We start from the raw sequence: 17,850 nt of genomic DNA, 5'->3' as shown, positions 1-17,850 counted from the left end.
ACATTTTTTCAGCTTGAAATAATTCACAAGTCAATGGGAGAAACAACCGTGTCACACAGGCTTTATATTTTACTCAAGCTTCCTCAGCCCATTAGAGGAGGCAACCGAGGCTGGACGAATGGCGCCCTCAAGGTCACACAGCTAGTTGGTGGCAGGCAGAGGCAGAGCCAGGTCCCTGGTGGTGACTGATTCTAAGTTCTTGGTTCTGTCTGTCATACCACATTATCCAGGCAGGTATGGTGAGGGAAGGCCTCCCTGAGGAGGAGGAATGACCAGGGCCTGAAGGAATGGAAGTGTCATGGGTGGCCTTAGAAGGGGGGCCAGGCTTCCTGATGCCAGTTTAGGCTCCTTTGTGACTTTTCCTAACTGAGCCATTAACTCCTCAATGGTAGGCATTTGTCTTCTCCACTTTCTGCCCCGTTTCAGAGTTCTTGGTACGGGGCTTGCACAAAGGGACAGTTGGGGAACTGGATGAGACTCGATTCTTCACATCCTCTCAGATCTGACTCCTTGTTTTAAGATATTTGCTGACGCGCTTGGCACCAAACAGAAACTCAGCCTATTTCCTTTCTGCTTCCTTCTTTACTTCCCATGGTTGGTACTTTTGAGAGGGTGTGCCTCGCCACAATCTCTGAGAATGATCAGCCGCCAGCAGCCATGTTTGTAAGACCAATCCCAGACCCACTGTGAGTGGCTGAGTGGCCCAGGAGTGGGCTCCGGACTCAGAATGGACCCAGGAGAGCCTCTCTCTCTTGGTTTGGAACTGTGACCTGAGGGGCTCCTCAGCCTCCTCTGATGACTTGAGGTGGGGCTCTTTCGGGTACAGGGAACCATCCATCTTCAGGTATATGGAGGAGGTCGGGGTAGAGGGGGGAGGTGAAGCAGATGTGGAGGGCACAGTAACAAGGAGAAACCCCAAGATCCCACAGAGAACCCCGAGAAGCCAACTGCTCTGTGCCTGGGGAGACCCCTGCCCAGAGGAGGCCTTCACCTCCTTCGGAGGCACATCCTCCAGTCACACGAGAAGGGCAGTCTGTTGCCTGGAACCCTTACCATAGTCTGATGTTATCGAGTTTCTGCAGAAGGAGCTCACTCAGCCAGGTCTCTCACAGAGCCACTAGGGGAAGTCCTTGGTTATGCTTTGTGCTGGAGGAACCACAGTCCGGAAACAGGGCATGTTGTTGAAGGGGAACTTTCTGTTTTTTCTTAAAGGGAGACCCTAGGCCTGGTGATGGCAATTTGACCCAGTCTCCAAAAGGAATAGGACTTCAGCGATGTTAATCCATATTTTTTTTGGCGGGGGAGGGGAGCAAGATTTTTAGTCAGTGGTCTACACAGCGGCATGAATGGGAGAGAAGAGACCCCAGTGGTCACTTCAGCCGTTGCACTAGGTCCTGAAGAACAGAGATGAAGTAAGACCTTCCTGGCTCCCAGTTAGTGAGCGAGACGGACATGGGGATACAAGTTCATAACCAGGAGACATAAAGGTACAAGCAAGGATGGTCCCTGAAGAATGTCCAACATGGTGGGTCAGAGACTTTCCTAGCTGGGATGACAACTGAGCGGAGGCCTAAGGGGCAGACAGGAGTTGGCCAGGCCAGAGAGTATAAGGGACAACCCAGAGGAAACAGCAGGTATAGAAGCACAGTGTTGAGAAACCCAATGGTGGCTTCTGAGAAGGACAACAAGTGATCAAAGCCGCCGCTGTGTGACGTCTCCAGGCTTTGGCCAGAAAGCTTGCCAGACAGGAGAGTGACGGGCAGAGCAAGGTCTCCAAACCACTTTGTGTACACAATCTGTTCGATATTTCTGAGCATCCGAAAGATGTCTATGCATATTTATAACATCGACACACAACATACGTGTTTCTGAAGCAGTATGTGTACATTTATTGACAAGATAGATATTAGTTCTTATACTAATATGTTAAGTACTAATATGTTAAATATGATCATAGCTTCTTCATTTCCTTCTTACCTTTTTTTTTTTTTTATACACACAGAAATTCTAACATAATCTCCCCACCCCACAGGGCCTGTGGAGAACTACTCCGCAGATGTGATCGGGAGCCCTGAAGAGTCTGGGCCACCATCTCCTCCTCAGAATCAGCCAGATGTGCTGTGGTGGCCTGAGTCACAGCCACAGCTGATAGTCCCTGTGCTGGGTGATTCAGATCAGGAAACCTCAGGAGCAACAGCCTAGACTTCTAGAAAACCCTTTGCCTGGTGATTCCCAGTTTGAATTCCTGGATGTGCGTACCCCTGAGACAGGGCTTTTTTTCTTTTTCTGAGAAGGTAACTGAAATTTGGACCTTATGACCTGAGCGCGGTCAACAGAAAAGTGCAGAACTCACCAAGGCTGATCTCTTCCTGTGGACCTCCCCTTTTCTTTGCCTCTGGCCCGAGAGTGAGGGCTTTCTGAGGCACTGGAGCCTTCTCTTGTCCTTGGGGCTGAGCTCCTTCCAGATGAAATGCCTTACGAGGGCTCGCAGAGGACAACCCCCGAGCTTTAAACAAGGCCACAATGACACCAGCACAACCAACATGGGAGGAATGGCACACTGTGCTAAATTCTTTATAGTCCTTTTCTCCTCTAACTCCCCCTGCAAACCCACGGGGATAGGGGTGCTGCTCTTAGGATCCCTACTCCCCAGACTGGAAATGAGCCCGGGAGAACCTTCCTCAGTTAGGAGTTACGTCAATGCAGACTCCTGGTAGTGAGGATTCCCAACCCCAGCAGCTTTCCCAACACTGGATGTTAGCTCCAAAGCTCCAAACACTGGATGTTAGATCCCCGACTTCTGTCACCGTGTCTTTGCAAGCTGCTGTCCTCTTAGGTTCTGCTCACCAAGCCAGGACTAAAACAAGTCAGGGGAAAAAGGGTGGCATGATGGTATTTACTCAGAACTGTAGGACATAAAATGGTTTCATAAATAAATATTTTAAATGGTAAAAAATTTTAAAAATTATTGCTTTGTTGAGGTTTAATTGATACACAAAAATGCACATAATTAATGTATACATTTGGATGAGTTAGTACATATGTATATACTGCGTGAGATCAGTACCATAATCAAGGTAATAAACCTATCTGGCCTCCAAAGAATTCTTCGTGTCCTTTTGCTCGGGGTGTGTGTGTGTGTGTGTGTGTGTGTGTGTTAAGAACAGTTAACAGGAGTTTAGCCTCTCAACAAATTTTCTTTTTTTAAGGTTTTATTTTTAAGTAATCTCTGCACCCAGTGTGGGGCTCGAACCCACAACCCCTGAGATCAAGAGTCGCACGCTCCACTGACTGAGCCGGCCAGGTGCCCCTCAACAGGCTTTTAAGTGCCCAACACCATCTCGTTAATTATAGGCACTACGTGGTACAGCCTGTCTCTAGAACTTATTCATCTTGTACAACCGTTAACTTTATACTCACTGAACAACGTGCTCCTTTCCCCTCCTCCCACTCCCTATCAGCCACCGTTCTCTTTTCTGCTTAAATAAGTAAAAAGTTAAATCTAAGATTTTTAACAAATGAAACTGAGGGGCACCTTGTAAGCCCAGTCGCTGTCTGCCTCCCTGGTGGGCCTTCCACCCGGGAACAAGGCGGGAGAAGCCACAGGATCCGTGGGTCTGTTGGATGGAGGTAAAAGGAGAAACTTTGTGCACAAGATTACCAAAGTGGACTTTTGTTGCTGTTGCTGTTGGTTTTAACTACTGTAAAAATGACTTACGGATGTGGTAATAACATTTTAAACAATTATGAAAAAGATAAAGAAAATGTGAAAGTTTACTGAGTCTCCAGGCCTACGCTCCTGGACCTACTCTCTAGAAGCCAATGTTTAAAATCGTGTTTGGGCTTTGTGCTTCTGGTGGTTATATCCAGAATTCTAAAATATGTTTGTAGTTCTCTTTCCCAACTTATCCCTTTTAGACATTATTTAAAGACCGCCCCCCACCTCACTCTGAATATTGAAGAATTTAATTCGGTTATGTTTTACCTCATTTTCCCCACCTCCCGATTTTTTTAAAAAAGATTTTATCCATTCATTGGACACAGAGAGAGAGCACAAGCAGGGGGAGTGGCAGGCAGAGGGAGAGGGAGAAGCAGTCTCCACTGAGCAGGGAGCCCGACTCCAGACTCCATCCCAGGACCCTGGGATCATGACTGGAGCCGAAGACATTCGCCCAACCAACTGAGTCGCCCCCCACCCCCCGCCCCCACCTCCCAGTTTTTACTTGTATTTTAATTTTGGACCTTCATCATTTTAGACATTTTACTGAAATCTGTATTTCTTGGTCTGTCACCTTCTACAGAGTCCTTTTTGCTATATCTCTTGCTCACACTAGTAAGTCATTTGCAAATTGTTTCAGTGGGATTTTCCTGTCAGGCATGTGGGCTAATCCATCCTGAACCAGAGATCTGATGCAGTTTTGAAAGTAATCTTGGGGGGCACCTGGGGGGTTCAGTTGGTTAAGCTCAGTGGGGAGCCTGCTTCTCCCTCTCCTTCTATCCCTCCCTCTCCTCGTGCTGTCTCTCTCTCTCTCTCTCTCAACTAAATAAACAAAATCTTAAATAAAATAAAAGTAATCTTGGGGCACCTGGGTGGCCTAGTGGGATAAGTGTCCAACTCTTGATTCGGCTCAGATCATGATCTTAGAGCTGCGTTGCGTTCTGCACTCGGTATGGAGTCTGCTTAAGATTCTCTCCCTCCCCCTCTGCTCCTCTCACTCCTGCTCAAACTCTTTCTCTCTCTCTCTCTCTCTCCAGAAAAAAAAAAAAAAAAAACAAAATTCATAGTAATCTTTAGACAATAACAAAATTGGAAAACCCACAGGTCCATCTGTTTTCTCAGCACCTAACCCTAATCCTACCATATGTCTTCACAAATCCAAGAAAGCTACCCTGACCATAGAAAGAAAGAGGAATAAGAATTTTGTATCTTCTTAGACATATGTTGGGGGTGATGATGGGCGCACAGGGGCTGTTAGTTACTCTATCCTACCTACTTCCAGAGAAGAAATATAAATCAAATGTCTCCTAGGTTAGTTCCACAGTCAATTCAGATTCTCTTTATAATATACTCACGACAGATTTCCCATGGGAATTTCTCTCTATTTAAAAGAATGGCTTAGGGGCACCTGGGTGGCTCAGTGGGTTGGGCCACCGCCTTCAGCTCGGGTCATGGTCTCAGGGTCCTGGGATGGAGCCCCACATTGGGCTCTCTGCTCAGCAGGGAGCCCGCTTCCCCCTCTCTCTCTGCCTGCCTGTCTGCTTACTTGTGATCTCTCTCTCTGCCAAATAAATAAATAAAATCTTTAAACAAAAAATAAAAAATAAAAGAATGGCCTACAGGGAAAACGAGTCTTTTCTTCCTTATGTGGCACTTAGTACGAAATTACATGGGCCTGACCATGAGCCTTGTCACCTAGGTTTCTGAGGATGATGATTACCTCCACTGTGGGAGAGACTAGATGAAGGGAAAGTTGGAAGATCACAGGGAACATGGGCGATATGGGAACGTGTATGTCCAAACATGGAGACTCTAGAAGTCCAGACAAATCACACTCTGGTTGCTGAGGAGTCAGAGTGACGACTGAGTTTTGTGTGACGTGAATTGGGACACTTGACACGTTCATACCTGAGGCCCACAAAGGGGAGGGTGGCCGATCTTATGTGAGTTCCTCTATTTTACTGAGCTATACAATTGCTCCGTCTGTATATTGCCATTTCTCCCACAACAGCCACAGTCTTAGAAATCTATGGCAATGTTCTAAAATTTCAGTCTCTTTTAGGTACGTACTAGTTGAAAGTCACTTTTATTCTCTTCATGGGATACATGTTTAGTAGAGAAAATAGTGAGATAGCCATTGTTAACAGATAATGTATAGTCTCCTGATTAAACACATTGATGTCTTTTCTTAAGAAAAATAGGAATATGGGGTGCCTGGGTGGCTCAGTGGGTTGAAGCCTCTGCCTTCGGCTCGGGTCATGATCCCAGGGTCCTGGGATCGAGCCCCACATTGGGCTCTCTGCTCAGCGGGGAGCCTGCTTCCTCCTCTCTCTCTCTCTGCCTGCTTCTCTGCCTACTTGTGATATCTCTCTCTGTCAAATAAATAAATAAATAAAAATTAAAAAAAAATAGGAATATGTTAAGATAATGTTTTTCAACCCACTTTTTATTTTAATATGTTGAACATCTTTGTATGTCATTAATTTTTTTAAATGAAATATTCTTTTGTAACATCCTTGGTCACGGCAGTCGTGTTCTCTTGTACCATTGTCTCTGGTCAGTCTCCTTTCATGCGCTAAGTTGGATTTTGCTTATCTGCTAAAGAATGCACATTTCCAAACTTTTTTTCAATCTTCTAGAAATCCATCAAGCCTCTGGTCTCCAATGTCCTCTCCTTCCACGATCAGTTTTGTTCTGAGTCAACTCCTTACTGCCCTTCTTTGCAGTCATTTTAATAGGGATTAGGGAAAGGTTGCCTGGGTGGGTCAGTGGGTTAAAGCCTCTGCCTTCGGCTCAGGTCATGATCCCAGGGTCCTGGCATCGAGCAGGGAGCCTGCCTCCCCCTCTCTCTCTGCCTCCCCTCCCCCCACCGCCTGCCTCTCTGCCTCCTTGTGATCTCCGTCTGTCAAATTAAAAAAAAAAATCTTAAAAAAAAAATAGGGATTAGGGAGGAAGGGACTACTCAGTGGTTCTCCCAGCCAGGCAGCCGTTCCATCTCAGTGGGCTGGCCTCTTTGTATAGTCTTTTCATTCAATTATTTACTTTTCTAATGTTGCTCTGATGGTTAATTATGTATATTGACTTGATTATGGGTCATGAGGGGCCCAGATATCTGGTCAAATGCTATTCTGAGTGTTTTTGTGAGAGTGTTTCTGGATGAGTTTAACATTTAACATTGATAAACTTACTAAAACAGGTTGCCCTCCTGTCGAGAGTTTAGTTAAATTACTTCGTGGTATTGCTGCTTTGGCATTCGATTGGTTTGGCCAAGTGGCCTGTAGGGGCGTAAAGCCAACACTAGCCCCTCGTGCAAGCACATGCCCTAGATGACTGCCCACAGAGTCACAAGCAAATACAAGATCCTGATGTGACTCCCCCAACAGTGCTGTGATCAACAGTCCCCCTTACCTTCCAGGGTTCTCCCCTTCTGCAGCTCTTAGCTAAGACCCCCAAGGATCTTACCAAAACCCTCCCCTTCTTGGTTTAAATTAACCAATAGGGGTTCCTCCTGGGAACCCCAAAACACTTTACCCACAGACTCTACCAAAGGCCTGTGTGTCAGGCCCTATCACTCTGCTTATGCCCTGCCTTGAACTCCCAGTGTGACTCCTTGAGGTATATTGTGTATTTCTTCCAGGACCTGTGAATAATAAATTTTTCCATCTCAATTTCTCTTGTGGCCTTTCTTGAGCCTGGGATCACCACTCCATACCCTGAGTTTCAGTTAACAAATGTTAATTTTAAGAAGTCCTAACACCTTCTTAATGTGGTGGGCTTCATCTAATCATTTGGAGGCCTGAATAAAACAAAAAGGCCAACACTCTCCCAGATAAGGGAATTCCTCCTGCCTGCAAGCTAGGACATTGCTTTTTCCTGCCTTCAGACTCAAATTGAAATATCAGTTCCTCCTGGGTCTCAAGCCTACTGGCCTTTGGGCTGGAACAACACTATTGGCTCTCCTATTTCTCAAGCCTTCCAACTTGGATTGGATCTACACATCAGCTCTCCTGGATCTCCAGCTTGCTGACTGTAGACCTTGTTTAGTCAATTCCTTAGAGTAAATTTCCCCCTCTTTCTCCTTCTCCCACCACACACACACACACACACACTCACACACTCACACATCTAGTGATTCTGTTTCTCTGGAGAACCCCAACTATTATATACTACATACCTACAGGTGACATTGCCTTTTTTTCTTAAAAAGCTGTTTAAAAATAAAGGAGAATGTTATACATATCCAGATACGTATAACATTCTCCTGAGAAAATTTATGACTAGCTGACTTACCCCACAAGAAATACTAAAGGTAGGGGCGCCTGGGTGGCTCAGTGGATTAAGCCGCTGCCTTCGGCTCAGGTCATGATCTCAGGGTCCTGGGATCGAGTCCCGCATCGGGCTCTCTGCTCAGCAGGGTGCCTGCTTCCTCCTCTCTCTCTCTCTCTGCCTGCCTCTCCATCTACTTGTGATCTCTCTCTGTCAAATAAATAAATAAAATCTTAAAAAAAAAAAAAGAAATACTAAAGGTAGTTCTTCCAGTTGAAATGAAAGAATGCTAGACAGCAACTTGAATCTGTATGAAGAAATAAAGAGCACTGGCAATGATAACTATAGCAATTAAAATACAAAATAAATGTGTATTTTGTTTATAACACTTTTGCTTCCAATCTTATTTAAAAGATAACTGCATAAAGCCATAATTATAAACCTGTGTTGATAGGCATAGAATGTATAAAGTAGTAATTTGTATGATAATATTAGCACAAAGTAGGGAGGAATGGAGTTTAAAGGAGAATTTTTGCTTATATATTATGGCAATTAAGCTAGTATTAACCCCAACTAGATTGCTGTAAGATGTTAATTATAATCCCCAGGGCAGCCACTAAAAAAATAACTCAAAAGGTATTGTAAAAAGAAAATAATTAAATTAAAATTGTATACTAGAAAAAAATCTACTTAACACAAAAGCAGGAAGTAATGAAGATAGAGGCACAAAAAAAAGACATAAGGCACTTAGAAAACATGTAGCAAAATGGCAGACATAAATCCTACCTTATTGGCAATTACATGAAATTTGAATTCATTAAACATTCCAATCAAAAGGCAATGATTGGCAAAATGGATTTGAAACATATATAATCAACCACATGCTATCTATAAGAAACAGACTAGATTCAGAGACAAAAATAAGGTGAATATAATAGAATCAGAAAACATTACCCTAAAGATACAAATGTAGTGATCCAAAGGGGCACATGTACCCAAATGTTTATAGCAGCAATGTCCACAATAGCCAAACTATGGAAAGAACCTAGATGTCCATCAATAGATGAATGGATAAAGAAGATGTGGGATATATATACAATGGAATACTATGCAGCCATCAAAAGAAATGAAATCTTGCCATTTGTAACGACGTGGATGGAACTAGAAGGTATTATGCTGAGTGAAATAAGTCAATCAGAGAAAGACAATGATCATATGATCTCCTTGATATGTTGAATTGGAGAAGCAATGTGGGGGTTTGGGGGGTAGGGAAGGAAAAAATGAAACAAGATGGGATCGGGAGGGAGACAAACCATAAGAGACTCTTAATCTTACAAAACAAACTGAGGGTTGTCTGGGGGAGGGGGGGAGGGAGAGGGTGGTGGGGTTATGGACATTGGGGAGGGCATGTGCTATGGTGAGTGCTGTGAAGTGTGTAAGCCTGATGATTCACAGACCTGTACCCCTGGAGCTAATAATACATTATATGTTAATAAAAATAAATAAATAAATAAATAAATAAATAAATAAATAAATAAATAAAATTCCACCGGGGGGGGGGGAAGGAATCAGAAAACATATACTATAGGAACAATTGCCAAAAGAAAGATGGAGGGCTACACTAATATCGCACAAAATAGACTTGAAAATAACTATCATTTCTGTGGCAAAGGACATTTTATGATAATAAAAGAGCCACACCATCAAGAAGACATAATTATAAACATATATGTATCTAAAAATAAAGTCCTTAAAATACAGGAAGCAGGGGTGTCTGGGTGGCTTAGTCAGTGGGTTGAGTGTCTGACTCTTGATCTCAGCTTGGGTCTTGGTCTCAGGGCCATGAGTTCAAGTCCTATATTGGGCTCCATGGTGGGTGTGCAGCCTACTTTAAAAAAATAAATACATAAAATATAATACAGGAAGCAAAAACTGACAAAATTAAAGGGAGAAATAGGCAATTCAAAAATAATAATTGAAGGGGCGCCTGGGTGGCTCAGTGGGTTAAGCCGCTGCCTTCGGCTCGGGTCGTGGTCTCAGGGTCCTGGGATCGAGCCCCGCATCGGGCTCTCTGCTCAGCAGGGAGCCTGCTTCCTCCTCTCTCTCTGTCTGCCTCTCTGCCTGCTTGTGATCTCTCTCTGTCAAATAAATAAATAAAAATCTTTAAAAATAATAATAATAATTGAAGACTCCAGTAATCTGCTTTCATTAATAGACAGAACAACTTGACATAACATTAAGAAAAAAAAAATAGAAAACTCAAGCAATACTTTAGGCCAATTAAACCAGATATCAATAAAACATTCCACCCAACAAAATTTAGCAGAACACACATTCTTCTCTAGTGTACCATAGGATATTTCCAGAATAGACCATTTGGGTTGTTTTGCCTTTTTTTTTTTTTTTTAAGATTTATTTATTTATTTTTGAGAGAGAGAATGGGGAGGGGCAAAGAGAGAGGGAGAGAGAGAATCTGAAGCAGACTCCCCACTGAGCAGGGCTTGATCTCATGAGTCTGAGATCATGATCTGAGCTGAAATCAAGAGTTGGATGCTTAACCAACTGAGTTGCCGAGGTGCCCCCCAAATAGACTATTTGTTGAGCTATAAAACAAGATTCAGTAAAGTTATAAAGATAGAAATCATACAAAGTATGTTCTCCAACCACAATGGAATTAGAAATCAGTAACAAAGAAAAAAATTGGGAAATTCACAAACATGTTGATACTAAATACCATACTCCTGAATTACCAATGTATCAAAGAAGAGGTCACAAGGGAAATTAGAAAATACTTCCAGATGAATGAAAACAAAACATAAAAACCCAAAACTTTTAAGATGAAGCTAAAGCCATAGGAAATTTATAGGAAATTTATAGGGAAATTTATAGCTGTACATGCCTGTATTAGAAAAGAAGATAGAGGGGTGCCTGGGTGGCTCAGTGGGTTAAAGCCTCTGTCTTTGGCTCAGGTCATGATCCCAGGATCCTGGGATCAAGCCCCACATCAGGCTCTCTGCTCAGCAGGGAGCTTGCTTCCTCCTCTCTCTCTCTCTGCCTGCCTCTCTGCCTACTTGTGATCTCTGTCAAATAAATAAATAAAATCTTAAAAAAAAAGAAAGAAAAGAAGAAAGATCTCAAATCAGCAACCCAAATCTCTACCTTAAAATCTAGAAAAAGAAGGGCAAATTTACCTGAAGGAAGCAGAAGGAAGTTAATAGAAATAATTAAAGCCGATGTAAGTGAAGTAGAGAATAGAAAAAAAAAAAAAAAAAAGAAACACTTAATGAAACTGAAAAAGGTCCTTTGAAAAGATCAACATAGTTAAAAAAACCTTTAGCTTGACTGATGAAAAAAAAAAGAGAGAAATAGAAGACTCAAATTACTAAAATCAGGAATGAGAAAGGGATATACTTTTGCTCTTACAAAAATAAAAAGGATTAGGATTATAAGAGAATACTATGCACAATTGTATGCAAACAAATTGGATAAACTAGATAAAATGGAAAAATTCCTGGAAAGGTACAAACTACCAAAACTTAGTCAAGAAGAAATTACAAAATCTAAACAGACTGAAAACAAATAAAGGAACTGAACTAGTAGTCAAGCACTTGCCACAAAGAAAAGCCTAGGACCAAATGGCTTCACTGGTGAATTCTACCAAGTGTTTAAAGAATAATTAACCAAAATTGGAAAAAGGAGAAAATTAGAAGAGGAGATAATACTCCTCAACTCATTCTGTGAGGCTAGTATTATCCTGATACTTAAGATAGAGAAATAAATCCTAAGAAAAGAATATTATAGACCACTATCCCATAGGAATATAGATGCAAAAATCCTCAACAAAATACTAGCAAATTTGAATGTGACAACATATAAAAAGGATTTACAGTATGACCAAGTGGAATTTATCTCAGAAATGCAAAATTGGTTCAACATATAAAAAGTAGGGGCACCTGGGTGGCTCAGTCGTTAAGCGTCCGCCTTCGACTCAGGTCATTATCCCAGTGTCCTGGGATTGAGACCTGCATCCAGCTCCCTGTTTAGCAGGAAACCTGCTTCTCTCTCTCTCTCTCTGCCTACCGCTCCCCCTGCTTGTGCTTTCTCTCTCTCTGTCAAATAAATAAATAAAATCGCTTTAAAAAAACATGTAAAAAGTAATCAACAAAATACACCATATTCATAAAATAAAGGACAAAGCCCACATAATCATCTCAGTAGATGGAGAAAAAGTCTTTGACAAATCTTTATTATAACTTCAACAAACCTGAGGTAAAAGAGAACTTCCCCAATATAATAAAAAATGTCCATGAAAAACCCATAGCCAGCATTTTGCTTAATAGCGAAAGTCTCACTGAAAGTTTTCCCACTAAGATCAGGAACAAAAAAAAGGATATACTCTCTTAGTGCTTCTATTCAACATTGTGCTGGAATTTTTCACCAGGGAAATTAAGCAAGAAAAAGAAATAATTTTCTTCCCAGATTGGAAAGAAAAAAGTAAAAGTATCTCTATCTACAGATGACATGCCCTTTTGTAGAGAAAATCCTAAGGAATAAGGAATACACACATACACACACAATTGTTAGAGCGAATAAAGAAGTTCAACAAAGTTGCAGAATATAAGATCAGTACACAAAAATCAATTATATTGCTAAACACTAGCAATGATTGGTCCAAAAATGAAATGGAGAAAACAATTCTATTTATAGCAACATCGAAAAGAATAAAATACTTAGTACTAAAGTTCACCAAAAAAGTGTAAACCTTATGTATATTAAAAACTATAAAACATCACAGAAAGAATCACAAGAAAGAAGACTTTCTTGTTCTCTATGTGGCATAGTATATGGATTGGAAAACTTAATATTTTTTTAAAGATTTATTTATTCATTTGAGAGAGAAAACATGAGCAGAGGAAGAGGCAGAGTCAGAGAGAGAAGCAGACTCCCCACTGAGCTGGGATCCACGTGGAGCTTGATCCCAGGACCTAGAGATCATGACCTGAGCTGAAGGCAGCCACCTAATTGACTGAGCCACCCAGGCACACCAAGACTTAATATTGTTAAGAGGGCAATATTTTCCAAACTGATCTGCAGATCAGATGCAACCCATAACATATTCCAGCTGCACTTTTTGCAGAAATTGACAAGCTAGTCCTAAAATTTATATGGTATTACATGGATTCCAGAATAGCCTTAAAAATCTTGAAGAAAAAAAAAAGAATAAAATTGGAGACTCACATTTCTCAGTTTCAAAACTTAATACAAGGCTGGGTGGTACTGGGATAAAGACAGACACATAAATCAGTGGAAGAGATTTTAGAGTCCAATAAGAAGCCCATATATTTAGTTAATTGATTTTTGACAAAGGTGCCAAAACCACTCAATGAAGAAAGAATAGTCTTTCCAAAAATGGTGCTAGAACAATATTCACATGTAAAAGAATGTTTGGATCCCTAGCACATACCATACCAAAATTAACTCAAAATGGGTAAAAAAAAACAGGGCGTCTGGGTCACTCAATCAGTTAAGCATCTGCCTTCGGCCCAGGTCATGATCCCAGGATCTTGGGATCAAGTCCCACATCGGGCTCTCTGCTCAGCTGGGAGCCTGTTTCTCCCTCTGTCTCTGCCTCTCTCTCTCTCTCTCTGTCTCTCATGAATAAATAAATAAAATCTTTAAAAAATGGATCAAAAACCTAAATATAAGATTTAAGACTAGAAAACTCTGAGAAGAAAACGTAGATGTAAATCTTTGTGACTTTGGGTTTAGCCATAGTTTCTTAGATACGACACCAAAAGCACAAAGAACCAAAGGAAAAAACATACATAAGACGGACTTCATTATAATTTCAAATGTTTGTGTTTCAAAGAATACTATCAAGAAAGTGATAGACATTATTTCAACAAAAAAAGTAAGTCATCAAACTCAGGTTTAACTAATTTCAGCAAGAGCATAACAGTAGTTATAATTAAACCTGGAAGAAGAGTTTAATTCATCTCCCTACAGATTTGTGATTAAAATCTCATCCCAGGGCACCTGGGTGGCTCAGTGGGTTAAGTCTCTGCCTTCGGCTCAGGTCATGATCTCAGGGTCCTGAGATCGAGCCCCACATCGGGCTCTCTGCTCAGCGGGGAGCCTGCTTCCTCCTCTTTCTCTCTGCCTGCCTCTCTGCCTACTTGTGATCTTTGTCTGTCAAATAAATAAATAAAATCTTTAAAAAAAAAAAATCTCATCCCAAATTATTCCAAAATCTTGTCCCAACTACCATAAAATGATTATACCATGTTCAACAATCCCTAGAACCTCACTAAAAAGCCAGTGTAGAAAGTAGTATATCAATCAGGTAAAATCCTCTATGCCCCAAATTTGTAACATAATATAGCATATATATATATATATATATTTTTTTTTTTTTCTTTTAGAGGAAATTAGGTCAGGGCACCTGTGTGGCTCAGTTGGTTAAGCGTCTGCCTTCAGCTCAGGACTTGATCTTGGGGTCCTAGGACCAAGCCCCGAGTGGGGCAACCTGCTCAGGGATGAGTCTGCTTTTCCTTCTCTCCTTCCTCCCCACTTGTGCTTTCTCACTCTCTCTCTCAAATAAAATTTAAAAAAAAAAAAAGTAGGGATGCCTGGGTGGTGCAGTCAGTTACATGTCCAGCTCTTGATTTCAGCTCAGGTCATGATCTCAGGGTCTTAAGGTGGAGCCCCTGCTTGGGGCTCAGAGCTCAGCGGGGAGTCTGCTTGAAGATCTCTGTCCCTCTCCCTCTGCCCCTCCCGTCACTCACTCACATACACACACCATCTCTCTCACATAAATAAATAAAAGCAAAATAGGAGAGAGAGAGAGAATTAATCGATGTAATTCATACCACTAATGGAATAAAGCAGGGAAACCATGAAACTGTGTCAATAGATTCAGAAAAGGCATTTGATAAAATTGAACACACATTCAAGATGAAGGCTATCAGCAATTTAGAAATAGAAGGGAATTTCCTCAACCTGATGAATCAGAATCTGTAAAAATAAACCTGTATCTCACATTAGACTTAGTGATAGAAAACTGAGTGCTTATCTCTTTTTTTTTTGCTTTTTATTATTATTTTTTTAAGATTTTATTTATTTATTTGACAGACAGAGATCACAATTAGGCAGAGAGGCAGGCAGAGAGAGGAAGAAGCAGGCTCCCTGATGAGCAGAGAGCCTGATGTGGGGCTTGATCCCAGGACCCTGGGATCATGACCTGAGCTGAAAGCAGAGTCTGTAACCCACTGAGCCACCCAGGTGCCCCAGTGCTTATCTCTTAAGATCAGAAGGCGAGGATGTGGGGCACCTGGGTGGCTCAGTTGTTGGGCATCTGCCTTCAGCTCAGGTCATGGTCCCAGGGTCCTGGGATCGAACCCTGCGTTGGTCTCCTTGCACCACAGGAAGCCTGTTCTCTCTCTCCCACTCCCTCTGCTCGTGTTCCCTGTCTCACTGTGTCTCTCTCTGTCAAATAAATAAATAATAAATAAATAAAATCTTAAAAAAAAAAAAAAGGTGAGGATGTTTACTCTCCACCCCTTTATTCCACATTGCCCTGCACAAAAGAGAAATGCAAAAACTCAAGGAGAAAAGTCAGGGGTGTGGGAAGGGAAGAGTAAAGCCATCTGCCCTCGTAGACAGTGTCAAACTCATGAATGACTTCAGCAAGCTTGCAGATATTTCCTTCTGGGTATTCGCCCACGAGAAATGAAAGAGAATGACCCCAAAAGGACTTACACATGAGTATGCATAGCCACTTAATTGATAATTTTCAAAACCTGAAGACAACTCAAATGTCCTCCAGCAGGTGAATAGCTAACATGTTACCCTCGCAGGAGGCCTCTTAGTTCCGGCCCCGTGGCTACGGAACCTTCGCTGGAGAGGGTAGAGAGGCAGCCCACGGAAGCAGAAGGCAAGCAGTTCTAACCTGGCCCGGAGATGTCTAGCTGAGGAGCAGGGAACACCTGGTCGGGAGGTCGAGACGAGGGTTGTCCAGCAGGAGAGGAGTGAAGGTTCCAGACAGGCCTGTGAGGCCCGGGAAGCAGCAACAGAGAAAGGCTAGACTTGCACAGTAACCACGAGGAGGCTGACTTCGGGAAAAAACCGTAAAGAGGATTTTCAGAACGTTTGTACGTGATGCCATTCCCTCTTCTCAGTGTTTCTTTTGGTTGAGACACAGGACTGGCTTCAGCCCTGAAATGAATATGACCGCAGGAACGGCTATGAGCCCTGGGTGCTCACGAGGCCCAAGTACTGAGCACTTTAAGAATGTCCCATGCCCTGAGGTGGGCACTGGCATCCCGTTGCATAAACTGAGGCACAGAGTTTTAAGTGCTCTGCCCAAGATCATGTCACTAAGTGGCAGAGCCAGAACATTCGATTTCATATTCAAACCTAAAGCTGATAAGCCGTTTCCCTTCTTCTGACCTGCCCTGGCCACAGTTCCCTCCATCCGTACCCTCTCAGGGTTGGGTGGGTGAGGGGCTAAGGGAGGGGGGCCCTAAAGTGATTTGATTCAGGCCTCACATTCCCAACGCACCTTATCTCCGAATGAGGCCATATATCCTGTCAGAGACTCTCAGTCAGGCCTGAGGGAAGGGGGGGTTCCTTCTCCCTGCCTGACAGCACACCTCCAGTGAGTCATGAATTCATAATTGTATTATTATATTAATAATTGTATTATTATTGTATTATTGTATATAATATATTGTATGCAATATTACCTATATTGTATTATTGTATTATTATTATGTTACCTCATTTCATAGATCTTGGTTGTTAATCCTGTGGAAAACTAAAAAATGGAGTGGCCTTTTTTGATCTCTAAGAGTCCTTGTTCTGAAGGAAGGAATGAAGAGGGGAATGTGCCAGAGGCAGCCATGCTGATGCCCCACTCTGGGAGCTGTCAGCACGGCCACACACAGCGGCTCTGAGGAGATCTGTGAGGAAACTATGAGGTCCAGATGGGCTGAGAAAATGTTGCTGTTGGGTACTTGTTCTTTAACTCCATGTTCTCACCTGGGCCATGTTGGTGCCCTCCCCAGAGGGCATCTGGCTACATGGGTTTCACTACATGGGGAGGGGGTGACTGGCATCTAGTGGGTACAGACCAGAGATGTTCCTCAACATCCTACAATACACAGGACAGCCCCCACAACAAGGAGTCGTCTACCTAAAATGCCAAAGTGCCCCTAAAATGCCAAAGTTGAGAAGCCCTGCTTTAACCCTTCAGGACCCGCCGGGAGCAGTGCTGCCATGCTCTTCTAAGAAGCTTCTACAAGCTCTCATCTGGGCTTGAAGCCCCAGAGGTCTGGACTACAGGCCATGCCCTCAGGGAATTTCCCTGCCTTCACCTGGCCACGCCCTCTGGGCCCTTTGCTGGAGAGCTCTGCTCTCAGGTAAATGTTTTCCCTACATGTTTGGGAAACTTCAAGAAAAATCCCCTTTAGCCCTCTTGTAAGCAGTGAAGAGGTACCGTATAGTGAAAAAAAAAAATTAAGACAGCTAGGGGATTTTTATTATTTAAGTTAAATAAATAAAAGCAGTGGTTGACCCTTCAGATTTCAAAGGTGGCCCATCCACCAGCTGGCCCTTGAAATGGCAGTCAGATGGAACTGGGGGCAGGCAGAGTGGGTTTACTATTCATGAACTCATGTTCTCAACTGGGAGCTGGGCATTGGGACCTGAGGGGGGGCAGCCTGAGGGGTTTGGGCTACAGCTGATTGGAAAGGCCGCCCACCCTTCCCCCAGCCACCAACCACCTCAGTGTGGGGCCCTTGGGGAAAGTCTGATCTTTCCTAACTAGAGTGTGGGCTCTTAGGAAATGAATGCCTTGGGTTGAAGTT

Source organism: Lutra lutra, chromosome 7 (genome assembly GCF_902655055.1).
Source record: "Lutra lutra chromosome 7, mLutLut1.2, whole genome shotgun sequence".
Classification (NCBI taxonomy): domain Eukaryota; kingdom Metazoa; phylum Chordata; class Mammalia; order Carnivora; family Mustelidae; genus Lutra; species Lutra lutra.
This window is presented reverse-complemented; position numbering follows the sequence as displayed.